Genomic DNA, 6,941 nt, shown 5'->3' with positions numbered 1-6,941 from the left:
CTCTCTCTCTCTCTCTCTCTCTCTCTCTCTCTCTCTCTCTCTCTCTCGTTTCTGCTTTCTCATAGTTTCTCCCATTGGTTCTAATTCTTCTCTATAACATGACTAATGTGATGATATGTTCAATGTGAATATATATGTAGAACCTGTATCAGATCGCATGTCATCTTGGGATGGGGTGAGGGGAGGGATAGGGAGAAAATTTGGAACTCAAAATCTTATGGAAGTGAATGGTGAAAACTGAAAATTAACTAATAAAATATTTTTGTAAATCAGTAAATGCTACAAATTAGAGTTTGATTTATTGTGTTGTTGATTTTCTAGACTTAAGAAAATGATGGAAAACATGTTAATAAAGTTGATTAACCTTATAGGTATTCCCCCTCCCCCCACCCAAAGCTAGTTGTTAAACATTTACTACTAGCACACCACCGTCTTGGGTATCTTGTGGCATGACTGAGTACTGCTTGACTTTTCTATGTCCATTCTCCAGCAAAAAATGCAATTTCTGTGTGGTGCAAACTTTGAAAACCGTAGGAAGATCACCATTAGATAAAAAGCTTCATGTTTAAAGTTATCATTCCTTGGAGGAGGGACCAGGTGTTGTTCCTTGATCTTTTCCCCTAGTTCCCCATCATTAAGAGGTCTGTACACTGTAGTTACTCAGTAACTGCCATTAACAGGCTGGTTTTGTTGTTCTTCCTTAGATACAAATAATAACTCTGCTTCCAAAGAGGCTTTCTGACCCTATATCATCAATCTGTGATCCTATAAGCTTTAGGACCAAGGTCAGAGACTCCCCCTGGGCTATCACCATGAGTTAACCTAAAGTACTTTCAGCTTGAACTCATATGGGAACCCAGCTCTCTGAAGCTTTTGAATTACCAAAAGAAGGCCTCAGAGGGCCCATCTCCTCCGGATTGTTCTGAGAAACTGGAGGCCACACCTCAGTTTGGCTTTCAGAGAGGACTCTTACAGGAATGTGGACCCGACCACTCCTTTTAAAAACCAAAATACCTCCAAGATGTATCAGCCCACTAATAGTCTAGCTTATCCTTTCACCAAAGAAGGATTCTCCTCCTTCAAGCTCCTTGGTCAACAACAACCAGTTTCATATCTGAAGTTTCTGCTTCGACCCTAAAAAACAATTGAGAAATCATAGTAATCTTGCAACTGTTTTGTCAGCTCCTCTGTCTTCTGAAGAATCAAAATCACTTTCTTTACAGCTCTCACTCATCCTCACACTATCCCCAGAAAGCAAGGAGGGCAATTATTATCCCCATTTTGCAGATGGAAAAATGGAGGTCAAAGGAATTCATTGACCAGTTCAAGGTCAGACACACACACAGATCCTCAAAGAAACTAGTGATTGAATCAAGGTGGCCTTATCTGCAGGATAAGAAGTTCATCTTTCAGGGTTACTAGCTGTCATTTCAGTTGTCAGGCATCTAGTTGGCAGATGGGGCCAGGCCCATGGCAAAATTGTCAAATAAGCCATGTATTCACGGCCCATTCACTGCCTCTTTCTCCCCTTCCAATTTTCCATCTCTTTTCTGAAGACAAGGTACTCAGTGGAAAGAGTGCTGGATTCAGAATAAAGTAATATAGGTTCAAATCCTGGAAAATAGTTTCCTACTTACTCCACGTGTGAGCAACTTCTAGAGGCCTCCAAGTCTTTTTCTATAATGTGAGTAGGTTAGACCAGATGACCTTACTAGCTCTAACTCTCTGATCTCATTCTCCCAAAAGCTTCTTATCATCCACAGAGAAAAGAATCTAATCTAACACTCTGGTGCTAAGGAATTAACATTTTAACCAACCCAAGAAGATTCCATTTTAACAGATAAATGGGGGAGGGTGGCTAAAATGGGAAAGGAATTAAATGGAGTTAAAGTGGGGGCTGAAGTCAGGGCTTTCCTGAGGTTCCTCAAGTTGTATCACTTAATTCTGTCCACATATAAGCCTAGCTCTAGGTCCATCCCCTCAGCTCATACAGTGAGTCCCTCAAACAAAGTTAACCTGGGTTCAAGGTACTCACTGGGCCTCTATCCACTCAAAATTAAAACTTAGGAATCCCCACAATGAGTCAGCCAGAGAACACAATTTCAAAGCAAAGACTTTTAATGAGATAAGTAATGAGTAAGAAAAGTAGCAGTAAAACATTTACCCCATAAATCTAGAGTCTAATATCATATAGATAGATAGATAGAGAGAGAGAGAGAGAGAAAGAGAGAGAGAGAGAGAGAGAGAGAGAGAGAGAGAGATGCCAGATAGGAAACAGGCATAGGGAACAGGGATGGCCAAGGCACATGCATAGAGAAAATACACACATTGGGCACATATGTAGCCAAGCCATACATTTGAAGGGAGCAAATGCCTCTAATGCTTCATGGACTCCCAATGTCTTCTGGTGATGTCACTATGCTGCTCCTGCCCTGCCCACTCCCCAGTGATCTCAAGTGGTATCTAGTCTCTCCCAGACATATAGCCTATGTTAGACACACAGATTCTGTTGGGTATGTGGGTGAGGTCTGTAGTTTCTGGTGGTTTGTGACTGCTGCCTACTGATGCTTTATTGGACTTACAGTCACTGCCACTTAACTAGATTGGGCATGAGATTATAGATCTTCAGTCCTCAGATGAGATGCTTCCTCTTCCTCCTAAGAGGAAGAGTAAATTGTGGAATCCCTCTTTAAGTAAAGCACAGGATTTAAGCTAATTTACATGATAACTTTATTATAAATTTAAAAGGAATAGCAAGTTGTACATAATAAATTTGCAGTTTCATGTGCAATCATCTTTTTGAAATTACGCTGTTATGGAAATGCTTGTTCTATTCCATAAATTAAAAATAAAATAAATAAAAACAATGAAAAAGAAAAGAAAACCAAAAAAAAAAAGGAAAGAAAAGCCCTATAATGCATAGAAAATTAATTAGAAGAAAATGTTTAATGATTTTTCTCTCTGTTTATTCTCAGAGTCTTGTATGAAATAGACATTTCCTTTCCAAAAAAAGATTCTTTGATACAGGCACTAAAGTTCTTTGGAACACAGAATAGTCTCAGATAGCTAGTGCCCAGAAGCTTGCATCTATTTTTTAATTTCTTGTACACTTAGGACAAAGTCCCTGTCAGAAATGTCTTTCTGACTTATAGTTACAAACTACTTGTGTCATTCTGCTTAATGTCTGATTGTTAAACTAAATTAGGTAGCTTCACTATGTTTTTTTTTTCTCAATTACATGTTAAAACAATTTTAACATCTTTTTTTTTTTTGTTTGGTTATTTATTTATTTATTTGCTTTTATGGAGGGGGGAAAATAGGGCAATTGGGGTTAAGTGACTTGCCCAAGAATATCTGTTTTTTAAAAATTTTGAGTTCCAAGTTCTCTCCTTCCTTACCCTCCCTTACTTGAGAGGGCAAACAATTTGATATTGATTATATTTATACAGTGATGCAAAACATATTTCCATATTAGCCACAGTGCAAAAGAAAACAGACAAAAAGTTCAAGAAAAATAAAGTAAAAAAGAGTATGCGTTGATCTGCATTAAGACTCCATCAGTTCTTCCTCTGGAAGTGAATAACACTTTTTATCATAAGTCCTTTGAAATTGTTTTGGATCATTGTTTTGCTAAAAAGAGGCAAGTCACTCACAACTGATCATCATACAATATTGCTGTTACTATATACAATGTTCTCCTGCTTCTGCTCACTTCACTTTGCATTAGTTCATATAAATCTTTCCAGGTTTTTCTAAAAGCATCCTGCTCATCATTTCTTGTAGCACAATAATATTCCATCACAATTACATACCACGATGTGTTCAGTCATTCCCCAATTGATGGACATCCCCTCAATTTCCAATTCTTTGTTCCCACAAAAAGAGCTATTATAAATATTTTTGTATATATAGGTCCTTTTTCTTTTAAAAAAAATTCTCTGGGATGCAGACATAGTAGTGGTATTGCTGGGTCAAAGGGTATGCACAGTTCTATAGTCCTTTGGGCATGGTTCCAAATTGTTCTCCAGAATGGTTGGATCAGTTCCCAACTCCACCAATAATGTATTAGTGCTCCATTTTTCTACATCCCCTCTAACATTTGTCATTTTCCTTTTGTGTTATATTAGCCAATCTGATAGGTATAAGGTGGTATACCTCAGAATTGTTTTAATTTGCATTTCTCTAGTCAATAGTGACTTAGAGAATTTTTTCATAGACTATAGATAAGGCAGTTTCATTTAAAAAGATGGCCCTCCAACAAACTTCTAAAGTCTCTGTGGGATGAAATTTTTAGTCCCCGAATTCTTTTGGTCTCCCATGAAAATGAATAGGAGGAATAAAGGCACAGGAACAAACACTAAGGCCAAGGGAGCAAAGTCATTGTCTTTCTCCTATCTGGGCACATTCCTCTCTTTCCTATGTATATTTGATCAGCAACCAGTTGACCTCCATAAAGCTGACTCTCTCTGTAAAGTATAACATGCAGGAATAAAAAAAAAAAAGTTGAAAAACCAGCCAAAACCCTACAATCAAGATTGTTTCAGCAACTCTGATGATCAGAACCATAACCAGGGTGACTACATAGGGCTTTATCCCTTTATCACAGGAAGTTATTTTTTTTTAAACAACTGGGGTTAAGTAACTTGCTCAAGGTTACACTGTCAGTTATTTCTGGGTGTGGTGCTAAGTATCTGAGCCTGGATTGGATCCCCAGGTCATCCCAACACTGGGCCCAGTGCTCTTACTCCCTGTGCTACCTGGCCGCCCCGGAAGTTGATATTTGAGAGTGCCCATGGCATTTAAATCTCTTCTCCAGTGAAGAAGCAACTAAGCTTAGCATCTAGCTATTAAAAATATCATGTAATTATAATGACCATGCTTGGCTCCTGAGAAGAGTCGAGAAAATATGCCTCCCTCTCTTCTTTGCCCAGGTGGGGGATTCTGGGTATAAAATATCTTACATACTGTCAGATACAGCTGATATTTTGGTTAGATTTGCTGAACTCCCTGCCTTGGGGCAGCTAAGTGGTGCAGCAGATAGAGCATTGGAACTGGAGTCAGGTAGACCTGAGTGCGAATGCAGCCTCAGATACTGAATAGCTGTGGGACCCTGGTCAAGTTATATAATCTCTGCCTTAGTTTTATTATAACATTTATTATTATTATCTTCCCACAACCCTCTTTTAAAATCCTTGTTACAAGGAAATACTTGCCAGAAATGAAGGAAGAAGGGATATAATTATAAATGAATGTGAAATGGAAACAAAAGTCATCAGTAAAAAAGTAGAAGAACTCTCTCCCCCCAATAAATAAAGTAGAAAGCAATCAGTATGCTTCTTCTATTGTATCCACAGTAAGACCCTTTGTGGTCTTCCCCAAATTTTGTATCTTCAGCAACAACCTCATAACATGCCAATCTTCTGCTTTGCTCTACTTTCCCATACCCGCAATGTCATCAACTGAATTACCCTGGCCACTAAAATTTCTAGTATAGCTCTGCTCATACTAATTTACTCCTCACCTTTTGGAGTCAAGAGGTAACAGAAGCCAACTATATGCATTGTACTTTCTATTCACATTAATGGGACTTTAGGTACCACTTGAAAATCAGGAGAATCACAGGTGAAACTTTTTTTTTTTTTCAAATTCTACCAACTGAGAAATTCACAGGGTTTTGATTCAATTTGTGATTAATGGTTCTCCTTCCTTCCTCTTGACCAGTTTATTCCTTCTCAGCACCGATAATGTGGCTGGACAAGAAAGGAAGAAGGAGGAAGTGAGATTCAAAGCAATTTTTTTGACATTTTGCCTATTGTAGTACAAAGGTTTTGGGAAGAGCATATGAAGAATGGATAGGAAGAACAAGTAAAAACTAATGGTCAAATCGAAGCCTGAATATTATGTGTATATTTCTTACATCTGTGTGGCCTTCTTCATTGGTCTAGATAATCAAGAATTGGTTTAAAAAGGATGTATTTCACCTTTATCCATGCTGGTATCATCATCATAATAATATACTTTAAGATTTGCAAAGAACTTTACATATGTTATCTCATCTGATCCTTATAACAGCCTTGGGATGTAGGAGCTATTATTATATGTATTTCACAGATGAGGAAACTAAAGCCAACAGAGGCCAGTCAACCTGATGTCCAACAGCTAGTAAGTACCTAAGGCAGTATTCAAAGTTGGGTCTTCCAGACTTCATGCCAGCTGTCTCTCCACTATGCCACCTAACTGCTTTCTCATGGATCACCCCAGTACCATATCAAGAAACATTTATTAAGCACCAACTCTATGCAAGGCTTTTTGCTAATCACTGGATATATAAAATATTTATGAGACAGTTACTGCCCATTTATTCACTCAATCATTCACTCACCAAACATTTATTAAGTACCTATAGTATGCAGATTACTACACTGGGCAATGGGAATAAATACAGAATTTACAACCCATTTATTGTGTACCTATATTATGCACAGCACTACATTGGGCAAAGAGGAAGAATATAGAATTTATAGTCTTTATTAATCTACGGTGCAATGGACTCTGGGTTTGAATCCAGCTCTGTCATTCTATGCTTTAGTTCCATCAAGTGTAAAATAAAACAGTAACAGTACTGTTTGCTACCATGCCTTCACAAGCTTGTTTCTGTTCATGGCTCAGCATAACCCACCTCTTCGACAGAAACTTTCCCATTTGGGGGGAGGGAGGGAGGAATTGTTCCTTTCTTCTGTTGGCATTCCCCTTTAATACATTTCTTTTGTGTACAGTGCCTGGTCTGCCTACCCTGCCTTAAGTGTGAGGGACTAGAAATCTATAGCCTGATTGACTTATAACTGCACATCTCAACTGACTTGCTTGTAGTATAACTGTAAGAGCATGTCCTTATTTGAGAGATTCCATGACAGAATTTTAAATTTCTTACTGATAATTAG

The sequence above is a fragment of the Petaurus breviceps genome, unplaced genomic scaffold (genome assembly GCF_028583685.1).
Source record: "Petaurus breviceps papuanus isolate PSGF00001 unplaced genomic scaffold, PetGlider_PUasm1.0 91133, whole genome shotgun sequence".
NCBI lineage: Eukaryota > Metazoa > Chordata > Mammalia > Diprotodontia > Petauridae > Petaurus > Petaurus breviceps.
This window is presented reverse-complemented; position numbering follows the sequence as displayed.